Source organism: Engraulis encrasicolus, chromosome 6, assembly GCF_034702125.1.
Source record: "Engraulis encrasicolus isolate BLACKSEA-1 chromosome 6, IST_EnEncr_1.0, whole genome shotgun sequence".
Taxonomy (NCBI): domain Eukaryota; kingdom Metazoa; phylum Chordata; class Actinopteri; order Clupeiformes; family Engraulidae; genus Engraulis; species Engraulis encrasicolus.
Window position 1 is genome coordinate 17,332,227 of NC_085862.1, and position 13,900 is coordinate 17,346,126.

Below are 13,900 nucleotides of genomic sequence, written 5' to 3' on the forward strand. Positions count from 1 at the left end.
GGGGGAAAGAGAGGAATCTTCTCCACTGACTGTCATTTTGAATTTCTAGAAATACAGATTTTTAGTAAACATTTTCTTAATACATTTATAGATTTTCGTTTATTACTAAGTAAATATTCATGAAAAGGACACAGTTGGTAATAGGCAGCACCGTTTCAATGTGCAGCATAGTTGCCTACTCTGGTCACCATCCTACACAGTGCACCTTTAAGAAAATAATTTGTTTGGTTGCTGTGAAAAAGTGCTCTCTGGCTGGATTAGCATTCATGTGAACACATTGGGCACAAATAAAATTCACTCTACATACAGTTATTTTAGCTCATTGACTAAGTGCATTAGTCCACACTTGTAGGTGTGCGTGTGTGCGTTCATGCGCGTATACTGTATGCATGTGCACGTATAATGTATGCATGTGCGCGTGCATCTGGCAGTCCACCATTCATTTGGTTGTCCTCATTACCCAGTCTTATTTAAGTCTAGTTTTGGTATTTTGTTTGGGTCAAAATCAACACAGTACGTACAAAACATATGCACACTCAAGTGCTATTCTTAAACCAGCAAGGAGCTGGAAGTGCATGCAAGCAAATAGATCTCTAGAAAAAAGGTACATTTCACTTAAAGAAACAAAAATAACTGCTGTTTTTTAGTTGCTGAAAAAAAAAGAGTCCTTTCCGATTGGGTGTCACGTGTGTGACAGACATACACTAAAACTGACAATGTCCAAAGGGTGGGATGCCCAATCTTCTGTCAGAGCAGATTCCAATTGTGATGTCTTCAATTGCTTCGTCTACGACAACTTCATCCATGACCTATTCAATACAGAAAAAAGTAAATAAACACAAATTAACCATTTGAATTAACAAATAAATCAACATTAAGCTGGGCAGTAGGTTACTGCAAAGTCCAAAGCATGTCCTCTGTTCCACTGTCAAGATTTCCTCAGTTCTAATTCTGATGTGGGACCTGGATGATGATTTAACACTGGTGTGAATTGGCCTGAAGTCGTCAAATACCAGAGCCAAAGCTGTGTAGTTGCCTTCATTCTGCAGGGATGTCAAACTCAAACCCAGGGCCAATTGTGACCCATGAAGTAATTTTATGTGGCCTGCAAGATCATTGCATAGCATGACAAGACTTTGACATGAAACTTGGTGTGTCACAGGAATACCAGTGGGCCCAGGCCAATGAAAAAGCTCACTCTCATATGGAACAACACCCCAGGTCTACTGTGTCTCCTGTGTCTACAAGGAGCTTGTAGTAGACAACCAGTGATGCCAATCCTCTGTTTAAGATGTTTCAGAGCACAGAGATGTAAGGGTCAGCTCGTCTCAATTAAGAGAACAACAAGTTTCATTATGCATATACAGGTACGGTATATACTGTTCCTTGCGAGAAGACTTTGAAGGAAAAGTCTATTGCATTGCTCTTTGTGCATGCGTGCAGTAATATGGCATGCAGGGCTTGTCTGTCAAGGGGCTGAAATAAGAAGCTTTTACAGTTTTCCCCATCTCAATAAGTTTCATTGATGACTTATGATTAAAAATAAAACATGCAATATTCTAGGCAGACATACAATGGGCAATATAATGAAAAGCGTAACACAGCATGTGCACTCTGTCGACTCTGATTCCCCCCCATCAGAGTGAAAAACATGTGTCAACAAAGTGCTCTCAGATATTATACCCTTCATTGTAGTAATAATTAATATTTCTTTTTGTTTAGCTGCATATGAATTGTGTAGCAAGTGTATTGAAATAAGGAAACCGTGAGATAGCTTGCTCACTTTCAACTGAAGCCTCTCAATGTCATGTTGAGCATAGCACAATGCATACAAATAGTGTCACACTCCACACTGAGAGTGGGAACACCAGGGAGGTAGTCATCAACACTTCTCAGATCAGATCATCTTGTCTCAGATAACTCCAATTCTAGTACTAAGCAATAATCTAATATTCACTGGTCAGAGTACGACAAAATGGAAATGGAAAATATTCCACTGGAATATTTAGTCACCCCCATTCAGATAACAGCTAATTTAAAGCAGGAGTCAAGTTGTTAAGGTGCACTGGGTAGGGTTGTGGCCAAAGTGAATGCTTTACCTTGTGGACTTCGAACAGTGCTGGCCATTGCAGTGGGACTGGTGATTCTTTTCAATTCAGCACTGATCTGAAAAGACATAAAGAGCCCAAAGAATTTAACGATCAAATCATTAACATTAGGAGAAAGCCACACAGACATTCAAGAAAGGAGATAAAAACGCTGTAATTCACAAATAAAAACATTAAAGACAATCCGAATTGAATGTCTTACCTTGCGAACTTTGAACAGTGCAGGCCACTGTGCCAGAAGTCCTCAGAAATGGTGCATCTTGTACAACTTAATGAAAGAAAGAAAGAAAGAAAGAAAGAAAGAAAGAAAGAAAGAAAGAAAGAAAGAAAGAAAGAAAGAAAGAAAGAAAGAAAGAAAGAAAGAAAAAGGAGAACATTTGTAACCTGTGCAGCATGAGTTCTGGAAATAAACTACTTAAAAAAAAATCACTCTCTGCACCTTTAAAATCGCAGACTGTATCATGATCTGCTTCAATTGTCATGGTACATGTTGGTGAAATTCAGATTTCCAATATTGACTCCATGCATCCAGCCTAAAACCATGTCTGTCCCACTACCACTACTTGACCATGAGCATGGGACAGTTTACTTTGTACTACTCACTTGGTTAACACCACACATGCTTGACACCATCCGAAAAAATGTGTTCATGTTGGTGTCATCAGACCAGAGGACATGGTTCCAGCAATCCATATCTGAAGTCTGTTTGTCTCTGATGAAACCATGATGAACACATTTGCTTTAGATTGTTTCAAGCATGTGTGATAGTAGCCAAGGGAGAAGTATAAAGAAAACAGTCCCATGTTTACGGTCAAAAATGGTGGTGGTACTGATTTGTTTTGGGATTCTATGAATGGCATCAGCATTGGGAAGCTGACTGCCACCAAAAGAAAAATGCATATGAATGTACTGGTACCATGACTACTAAGGCAGATCATGATCCTCTCTATTGGGTTTTAACATGCAGGGGTGTAACTCAATAGTTAAAGGCTTTCTGCTCAGGAACCATCAAGTAGACAGGCGAAAAAGACAGAAACTTACATCAGCCAATTCAGCAACAGTTGCTTGGATTGCAGGGGAACTGTGGTGATTATTTTGAATTCAGCACTGATCTGAAAAGACATAAAGACAAATGACAAATCATAAACATTAGGGAAAGCCACACACACACACACACACACACACACACACACACACACACACACACACACACACACACACACACAATATAAAAACCTTAAAGACAATCAGCATTGAATGTCTTACCTTACAGACAGGGCCGGTTTTTAGCATAGGCCGGCTAGGCGGTCGCCTAGAGCGCCATGTGAAGAAGGGGCGCCGAAATGGCGCTCTCCTATGCATAATTTTGCGATATGAAGTTTTTTTATGAAGTCGCAATCAACAAAGAGTGGCGAAAGCGCTCCTCACGGCAAAGCGCCCCTCAGCCAATAGTAATATCTCTTCCAACTGTCTCTGGGAAGTCTGTGAACCAATAAACAGACAGTTCTGAGAAAGGGGGCGGGACGAGTGACAGCGTGCGGTCTATTTTGAATTTGGAGACTCACTCGAGACAGAGGGGGCAAGCGCAAACAGTAGTGCTGCTCTGCTGGATGGAGATTATTATGTTCTCATTAAACCACTCATTGCATGATGCAGGAGTTTCAGAGGGTGTTTTGGAACTATGTGATTTAATCAGCAACCGTTTGTGATTATGGAAAGCCTAATAGTTATGAGGTTACTATTTGGAATTAGAGAGAAAAAGAGCTTTGTTTTTGATCAGAGAAATCGCTAGTTAGCATGCTAACATTAGCCAAGTATGCCAAGCCATGAAATCCAGTAAAGTAGCTAGTAGCCTACTCACTACTCACTAACACCCACCTGATATCATAATACTTGCTTAGGTTGACAAGCAATGTAAAGTAAGACTGGTGCAATGTTTAAAACAATTTTAGCTGCCATATCTCCTTCCATCCACATGAATTACCTGCTTGTTGTAAGCTTAAAAAAACATTAATTTCCAGACCAGAATGACATAGCCTACATTAATCATGTAACAGAACCATGCACAGCAGACAAGTGAGGCTATTTACTATATTTTGTATATTATGAAATTCAATAGCGTGACAGCTCTTCTCCCTTTCTCTCACCCTGTCCCTCCAAACACATAGATAGCCCCCTTCTCATTCTCCTACTCACAAATGCACCACTATTTCCAGTCCAGAAATGAAATTGGTTTGGAAGACAGCACAAATGTGTAGCTTATTAAAATTGTTATGCTGCCATGCTTTGTGATGCTGTAGATAGTGTAGATCAATGCAGACCTCCTTGGTAGGCTTATTGTCTACACATGCATTTTACATGCAAATGTAGGCCTACTGTATCACTCTCCTGGCATTTCAATTTCACGTTACAATTCAAACACATTGATAACCTCCCTCTCATCTGGGGTTGGGGGCCCCACCACCATCACATCCAACACACCACACAGTGAAGCTACTTTCATGCGACTCAATCTGATGTGTTGGTCGCCTGTCAAAAAGAACAAATCCATTTGATGAAAAACGGTTATTGTTCTTGATGCTATTTAGTTAAGCTTACTAAGGATATTAGTCTTGTGTTCTGTGAGGTATAAGAAAGATTTTTTTTTCTTTCAAAGGTAGGGGGGGCGCCAGAAATCAAACTCGCCTAGGGCACCAAATAAGCCAGAACCGGCCCTGCTTACAGACTTCGAACAGTGCAGGCCACTGTGCCAGAAGTCCTTAAAGAAAGAAAGAAAGAAGGAATTGGTGATGTTAAACATTTATAAACAGCACAGGATTCGTGAATGAGGAGCATGCATTCTGTAAAATAGGCTACTTGTAAACAATGCTCCACTTAAAAGAGGAAGATATAGGCTAAGTAAAACGAGATAAGGCAGTGCATGCTTTGCATTGCACCATAAGTGCAAGTAAAAAAAAGTGCTATGCACTTCAATAAATAGGATACTATTCCCACATGTTTCATCCAATTCCCTGTGCAAAGTTTAAATTCAGATTATATGCACTCTATCTAGGTCGGTTGTTCTTTGACTTTGTGTGCAGGAAAGCTTACATTTGATTAATCTTCGGTTAAGACCACAAGTGCATGTGTGCATTAAACACCTGGGTTGGGTCAAAAAACAAAAAACTTTAAAAATAGAATACTTGGCTTAAAATGAACACACCGAAACGACGCCAGCCCTCTGTTCTCGTGAGCATGCAACTTGTTCGATGAAGTTCTAGTTCGCTGTGCACCCCCACCACCCCTCCCCCATTAACGGATCAGACCCTCCCGCGCAAATATAGCTATTAACTGAAGATGACCAGCTAGATTGTTGTACAGTAGCAGTTTTTACTACATCATTGAATATCCTAAATGTACATATTTTCCATTATTTTCGAAATTAACATGATGCATAGCCAACTGCATGTGTTTGCAGTGCACCTGTTACTAAGCAAAGAGCACTGCGTGGGTAAATGTAGTAGAGTCTAACTTCACCTTTGGCTCAGCTTCCACACACAAAAGACACAAGAGCAGTTCTACATCGCCCACAATAAATGAAAGTAATTCAGTTACTTACTCAATTTCGTGTAGATCTTCACACATGACAACACTATTCCAGCGAGATGAGACTGAAGAGTAGGACCGAGCTGGCTGAGGCGCTCTCTGGCTTAGAAACTTTCCGGCTTCTTCTTGTCTTAGAAAGTGGTGCACTAGCGCCACCTCAGGACTGGAGGCCACCCCAGACACAACTTAATCATGTTCATTCAAAGCATTAGAAACATGCAAATTCAGCAGTCTCCAAGAACACATTATCCTTATTTGATGAAATCATGTTTACTCAAGGAATGTTAATGAATTGTTTTGCATCTATTTACTTTATATAGGTTAATTCAAAGACCCGCCATTCCCTCTTTTTTCAGTGCACTGTGACTGAGCTCATCTTGCACCTGTTCACCCCCCTCGGGGATCGAACGTGCGATCTCGTCAACTACAACGGTCCGGCAATGGGAGACACAGTACGATACCGATGGGCCAACAGACTAGTCTCTCGGCCCAACGGCACGAGACTGTATGAAGCTATCGGAGGGAGGTTTACCAACGTTCCACGCCAACTCTGTGCTAGTTAGCCTCCGTTACACTACCAGCTAGGTCCAATGGCTCACTACTATCCTCCCCTTCACCTGCTTCTCCAGGCTAGATTCTCTGCGCAGTGCAAGCCTGAGTATTCCCCCTGACCTGCATATCTAGCTATAGCTCACCCCTGGAATGTGGAGCAGAGAGGTGTGAGGTGAGGTGAGGCGAGGCGAGGGGGGGTGGAGGGTGGTACACCCCAGGGCTGCTCGCCCGTGGCATAGCTGAATCTTTCGCAGCCTCAGCCTCATAACCTTGATTAAGAGTGAAAAGGGCCTGCGTGCTGAGGTGATGCCTCTCACCTTCTGACAGGCCGTGGTAAAATCAATACGGCTGCATGATGGGGCTGACTCATAGGGTTAAAATTAAACTGCACCCCCACCATCCTCCCTCCCTACCTTGCTCCCTCTGCAGTCCAGCTACCTTCACCAGCAGCATCTGCACCATATAGCGCCAAACAGCCCTGTCACAAACACTAATCATTTCGGGAACAAAAGAGTCAGAGGGGTATTTAATTATAGCCTGCACACTGAAAGGTATGTCCTGGGGTGTGTGTGTGTGTGTGTGTGTGTGTGTGTGTGTGTGTGTGTGTGTGTGTGTGTGTGTGTGTGTGTGTGTGTGTGTGTGTGTGTGTGTGTGTGTGTGTGTGTGTGTGTGCGTGCGTGTGTGCATGCACACGCTCGAGGCAGCCAGTTGGTCAGCAGCACCCTGTCCTCATTCTTTCCAAGTGCACTTGGCAAACTGAACTGAGTCTGTGTATTATGTGGGGCACACACACTTCCCACATTCCCTGAGAACTGGCTTGGCTTGGGTCTTTGCTGTGGATGTATTGATGTCACGGGGAGTCAAACAGCACTCTGACAGTGCATCAGCACTTTTACCCAAGCCTGGCAGGAAGACCTACACATCCGACTCTTACGCATGGCACTCAACCCCCATCCTGCTCCTTTTTTATCTTCTTTTGCGCATCTTGGTTTTCTGTGTTGGAAGTCTCACTCCGTTACCCCGCCCACTCCTCCTTGCGTTTTCCCCTGAAACCGAGAAATCAGGACAACTCGGCGGAGAAGGGGTTAATGCGCACCCGGGCTCTTGATTGGCTGTGGGATCCATGGTTTTAGCCACCCTAAGAGAGAGGTAACTAGGCAACTTCAGCGGGAGCAGTGAAATAAGGGAGCGAAAAGGGTCGAAAAGAAAAGCAAAAAAAACCCTGACACTCTTTGGCCGTGATGGGAAGGATGTAGTCCAGATTTGTCTCTATGTGCCCGGAATGGGAAACTGGATTACGGCTATAAGAAGAACTACATGGACCTCACATCGTCGGGATATAAAACTGGATTCTTTTTTTTACTATGAGAAGTATGGGAACCGCTCAATCTCACATCAGTCTAAAGGTATGTTTTATAGACGGAGCAGGTGCACATTGCCCAAGGCAGAGAAATAGTGTTTAAAATAGAAATATTACATGACATTTCTGTCTGCCTCCTGTTGTATTTTACCTGTTCCTGTTCTATGTGTTGTGGGGTATTCTGTGGTCTATTCCATGGTCGACTGACAACACGCCAAGAAAGTGAATCAGTTACCATAGCACACTCTTTACAATAATTAAGTTTTAGAAAACATATTGCATTTCACTTAACATTGTACTTTACACTTTATATCCACTCGCCACCGTGTGTTTCTGATGTAATTCTGACACGATGTCCTTGCTCAAATGAATCGGCACGACCAGTGCGCTTTGCTGCATTGACATGCATGCTGTTCGGCAGCGCATAGGAATGGTGGTGTATGTATCGATTGATATGTGGATACAAATGTTTATGGCGACGTTAAGTATTTTGAAACATTGTATGGCGCACCCCTTGGCAGTTTTCAAAACTGTGCGTTTGGTGTGGTAGCCTCGCCTGCATGGGCTCCGTGCACAGTGCAGAGGTTGCGCGGTGATTTTTGCTCTCTTGAGCTGCTGTGTAGAAATGTCTTGCCCGGGCTCCGAGTGAGCACTCCGTCGTGCGGCACATTCCTGCTGTTGCTGTGGATATCTGGAAAAGGCAAAAACGACCAAAAAGGTAAAGAAATATCTCTCAAACTGTGAAGTAGAAGAAGTTGCATTGCTTTTGCGTTTACGTTTTGCATACATAAGCAGGGACGCGATGATGAGAGTAGAGATGCGAGATAGGTCGGTGATTGAGTTTGCAGGGGTTCCGTTTCATTTGAAACCTGCATTAATCCGGGCGTCCCGGTGGTGGTGTGGGAAAGATGTGCGGGAAGCGCTCATTTTTCCCGGGTTGGTCACAAATCATTTCGCCATAGCTCAATGTGCGCACTCTTGTTACCTCTCTGCGCTATCCCCTTTGGTCGGTTGGGGGTTCAAAGCAGAACATGCCTCATTAGTTCTGTTAGAAATGCTTAGGTTACATGCGAGTTGATGTGACAGAAGGCATTGCTTATGTATCGCTGCAGTTGTGTAGGGGGGTGGAGGGGGTTATGATCTTTTGGTTGGAAGGAAGGGTGGGGGTGGGTGAACAGCCCGGCTCAAGCAGAAGTCTGGCGGGCTGCTAGCCTGGAACAACTGCGGCATGTCACTTCGCGGAGATTCCGCCGGGAGCAGCAAACGTGGTGGTGAGCTCTCAGCAGCGGGTCTGTGGCGCGAGCAACGAGTGCCCGGTGCAGTTACGACAGGCGCGCGTATGTTGCTCTGCAGCTACACGATGTGTCGCTTTCTACCGTGTCGTAATAATATGTTTATTATCATACAATGTGAAAAAATGCTATTTCTCAGTTGTATCTCAGAAATCAAGTAAAAAAGCTGATCATATAGAAACCGGAGACAATTTTCCCTCCACCACAGTGTTGAATCCACAGTGTGCCGGTATATTTCCCTTGCTCTTCTGTAAGCTACCACTACCAGGCAGTGTCAGCAGCAGAGAAGCATGTTGCCATTTGATTCATTGACAAGCCCGTGAAATGTCGACAAATGCCAGTAACAAACACAGCCCGGGCGTCATTAAAGGCCTCTAGGCTTCCATATGTCAGTCACGGTTCAGGGGTCATGGTGTAGGTCAGAAATGCACCTCAAGCACCAGTTTGTAGTTTGATCCTGCCCACGCTGGGGCCACAAGCAGTGAAAAGGGGCCTGTGAGAGGCGTGGATATGTGTGTCGAATGGATCCGCGGCTGTCTTTCAAACTGACAGGTATGGCAGACAGACTCCCAAGCTCCAGCCCTGGAGCCTGCCTCCTATTGGCCCCCAGTGGGTGCGTGGGTGTGTGTGGGTGGATGGCTCTGTTGCAGGCTTTGGGGATGGGGTTTGGGGCCTGGGGTCTGAAGGTGGGGGCGGCTGGAGATATAGCTCCTCCACACCACATTTCTCGGCTTGTGCCTCTGGACAGGTGGGGGCCCTGTGTGCACTCACCACCTAGCTGCACTCCAGCACCATCCCACCACCCAGAGCCTTTCTAGATTGGACCAAGTCAGTGGCCTGCAGTGCCCGGTGGGGGGAGTGTGTGTGTGAGTGTGTGTGTGTGTGTGTGTGTGTGTGTGTGTGTGTGTGTGTGTGCTCATGCTCTTGTCTGTTGGACTTTCCCTTTGGTTCCTAGCCGCGGGAAGACCATTTACTTCGGCTTGAGCGAGCCCAGCAGGCAACGGTGCGTCTCCATAGAAACGTGGCGTATAGTGAGTGTTAACCCACAAAGGCAACATTGTCTTGCTCCTCTTGTCTCCCTCTCTTATTCATGCTACTTTTTTCTCAGTTTGATTTGGGGCCGACAGGAGAGAGGAGGAGTGGCGCACCACTCCAGGCATCTGTGGGCAATGTTTGTGTTGCACAGACAGACTGAGAGTGATTTCAGTCCATAAATAGTAAAACCGCAGATGCACAGAGGCAGTTATGTGTTATTTGGCTGTCCCACTTCCCTCATCTGTAGCAACAGTTGTGATATGTTTGTCACTCAGATCGAATATATTTTTTACGTTTGAATATCTTTTGGATGCGGTTTCAGGGCTTCTTTATGTACAGTATTCATTTTACGGCATTATTTTTGTTTTTCTTTGCAGCGTTAACTCTTAGACAGCATGGTCCCTGTCATAAATTTGCTGTTACCAGAATGGCACTGACCATGTAGTAACTAGTAAGTAATGTTTTAGTAAAGGCTCTATGTAATGTCACAGAAATGTTGTATTATGGCAGTTAAGTCAGTGTTCCACTGGCGAAGCGATGTGCGTTATGAGGCTACAGCCACCTGTTGTCCCCAACTATGCTTGATGCAATCCATTACACTATATGTGGCTAGCAGGGGCTAGCATGGGGCTTAGCTGTCCTGCAGTGAGGGACCTTCCCTCTTGATTGATCTGCTTTACCTGATGTGGCGTGCTGATTGATCCAAACACATGTTGTTCAATGCATGAATAATGAATAAACATCAATGCAAATACAAGCACCTGACTTGAATGATTCAATATTTTTTTCTCTAACATGTAGCTTAGCTGGCGACTGGTTAAGCTGGGAGAATATTGAATTACTACTAACCTACCTTTAGATTCACATGAGATCCCTCACCCTGCTCTCACACCACTCTATTCTGGCTTTCTTCTTCATTCAATTCTTCTTCAATGGAGAACACATGCCAGCTCGGCTGGAGATGATTACCTTGCCTCTTACCTTACCCTTGCCTCCTCCTCCTCCTTCTCTCCTCCTCCTCCTCCTCCTCCTCCTGCTCCTTCTCCTTCTCCTCCTCCTCCTCCTCTACTCCTCTTCCTTATTCTACCTCCTCTACCTCATCCTCCATCATCTTCTCCTCCACCACCTCCTCTCCTACCCCTCCCAGGCTCTGCCTCATCCTCTTCCTCCACCTCTTCTCCTCCACCTCCTCTCCTCTTCCTTCACCTCTTCTCCTGCTCCTCCCCCTCCTCCTCCTCTACTCCTCTTCCTTATTCTACTTCCTCCACATCATCCTCCATCACCTTCTCCTCCACCACCTCCTCTCCTACTCCTCTCTCTGCCTCATCCTCCTCCTCCACCTCCTCTCCTCTTCCTTCACCTCTTCTCCTGCTCCTCCTCCTCTCCTCATCCTCCATCATCTTCCCCTCCACCATCTCCTCTCCTACTCCTCTCTCTGCCTCATCCTCCTCCTCCACCTCCTCTCCTCTTCCTTCACCTCTTCTCCTGCTCCTCCTCCTCTCCTCATCCTCCATCATCTTCCCCTCCACCATCTCCTCTCCTACTCCTCTCTCTGCCTCATCCTCCTCCTCCACCTCCTCTCCTCTTCCTCCACCTCTGCTCCTCCTGCTCCATCTCCTGTCTTACTCCTTCCTCCCACTCCTCCTTTGCCTCATCCTCTGCCTCCATCTCCAGCTCCTGTCCTACTCCTCCTCCGCCTCTTCTCCTCTACCTCCTCTGCTACGCCTCCCTCTACCTCCCCCTCCTCCAACTCCTCTCCTCCTCCTCCTCTTCCTCTGCCTCTTCCTCCTCCATCTCCTCCTCTACCTCCACCTTCACCTCCTATCATTCTCCTCCCTCTGCCTCATCTTCCCTCTCCACCTCCACCTCTTCTGCTACACCTTCGTTGTGCCTCATCCTCCAGAAATCCCCCCTGGCCCTGGTGTGAGGCGAACATTGACCACTGGACTCCCAGGCCCTTTACCATCGATCCCCCGGCGTGGCACGACATTATCAGCCTCCCCCTAATTAAAAGTCAACTACGCCACCAGCGAGGCAGAGGGTGGAGGAGGTGTGTGTGTGTGTGGAAAGAAGGTGTGTGTGTGTGTGTGTGTGTGGAGGTGTATAAAGGAGTAGGTTTCCTGGAGGGCAGGGCTGGCTGGTAGCACTGTACGAGTGCCACTGCTAATATTGTTTAGCCGCAGCGCTAATAAAGGATAATACCGCATGCTGCACTTTGGCTGAATGGCTGTGGCTGTGTAATTACCATTAGCGCTAATAGCAGCGCTGCGCATCCCTCTCCTTTGTCTCTCTTTGGGGCTTCAATTGAAAGCACTTTGATTTTGTGGCTGCGGTGTGCTGGTGGTGGCAGACTGTTAACATTCACCAGGGCAGAGGCTGGAAGGGAGCAGTTATTATGAAGAGGGGTGTAGGAGGGCTTGGGTGATAGGGTAGGGAGTTAGGGAGGTTGGGTGGTGGGCCGTGATGAGGCTGTTGGTTACATTTTGTGGCAGTGATGGTGATGGATCATGTCAACGTTTGTTCAGACAGGAACAGGAAGTGAAAAGTTTTATGGTGAGATGATGTTGGTGATGACTTAGGCAATAGGGGAGGGAGTTAGATAGAATGATGGGTGTATGATTGGTGTTTGGGATTAAAGGCTATTGGTTTGATCTTTTGGCGACAAAGGTGGTAGTTATCATCACCCGGGCAGAAAACGAACAGTTGCATGGTGTGCGTGGGTTGGATCGGAAGGATGGGGTGGATTAGAGGGCAGGGAGTTGAGATGGTGGGTTGTGATTAAAGGCAATCGATTTGATTCTGTGTCGACAATGGTGGTCACCTGGGCACAAAGTGAACAGTTACATGGTGTGGGTGGGGTGTAGCCTGGGAAATCCCATGCTGCTTTGCACAATTGTTCCAATCTGAAAGACAGCATGGATTCTGTCCCTCAGCGATGGTTCCAGATCTTGGGCTCCTCTCAGAGAGTGGGGATGGGTGGAAAGGTGATGACTGCGGTGTGTTTGAATAGACACAACTGACACGATTGGTTATGGGCTAAGTATATGCCAAATGACACATTCGTAATGCCCAATAATTGGCCATGGACATAAACCACACCTCTCCTATGAGAAAATGCATAGGTAGCCTCCAGACTATCTCACTTGTGAGAAGGATGGGTTGGATTAGAGAGCAGTGAGTTTGGATGGTGGATGTGGATGGTGGATGTATGGAGGGTGGGTGGAAGATGGGTCTTGATTAAAGGCTGTGATGGTTAACCCTTTCATGTCGAGCCCAGTGTTATAACCTGATTGTCACCAAAAGGATAATCAACCAAGTATTAATCTTTTATTCAAGACTTTTGTCGACATTGAAGCAATGCTGCTATGATGCAGTAGTTAAGCCATTTCAATAAATGGGACCGCCGGCGACTCCACTTGCATGAAAGGGCTAACATAGCTTGGGCAGTGGCAGGAAGTGAACAGTTGCATGGTGGGGGTGGCGTAGCAGGATCGGCTGGATGGGAGTTCGGTTGATGGATGGGTGGATGGTCGTTAGTGGGTGGGTTGGTGGTGGATGGGAGGGCAGGGAGTGTATGGTGGGTGAGTGGTGTATGGTTTTGCATGGTGGGTGTGTGGAGGCTGGTGATTAAAGGCTATCGGTTTAATCAGTCCAGCCGCGTTGATCCTCTGAAGAAGGACACTTCATTATTCCTCTCAATGGGACTCTCTGCGGTCTTATCGCAGCGGCAGCAGATCATGTCACGTGGCGGCCCTCCCACAAGTGCCATTTAGTGATCATGATGATCCCAGTGATGCAACACCCCCCCCAACTCCACACACACACACAACACACACACACATACACACTGCAGTCCCCTAGTCTTGCCTCCATAAAGCTGTCACAGCTTGAACTGCCCTGACAGTGACGGTGGAGGAGGGTGAAGGCACCTGAAGGGGGGGGGGGGGTATAGAAAGGACTGAGTGTAT

The 13,900-nt window shown here is 46.0% G+C and overlaps 1 long non-coding RNA gene across 1 annotated transcript; it reads right to left on the reverse strand.

Annotated features, from left to right (window-relative positions):
• Positions 1-2,012: 2,012 nt before the first annotated feature.
• Positions 2,013-3,226, reverse strand: LOC134450222 (uncharacterized). The gene is made up of 3 exons (XR_010035038.1): positions 3,150-3,226; positions 2,311-2,376; positions 2,013-2,166 (listed from the first exon to the last, which is right to left on the reverse strand). It is a non-coding gene; the product is annotated as an uncharacterized LOC134450222 (long non-coding RNA).
• Between the last annotated feature and the right edge of the window lie 10,674 nt (positions 3,227-13,900).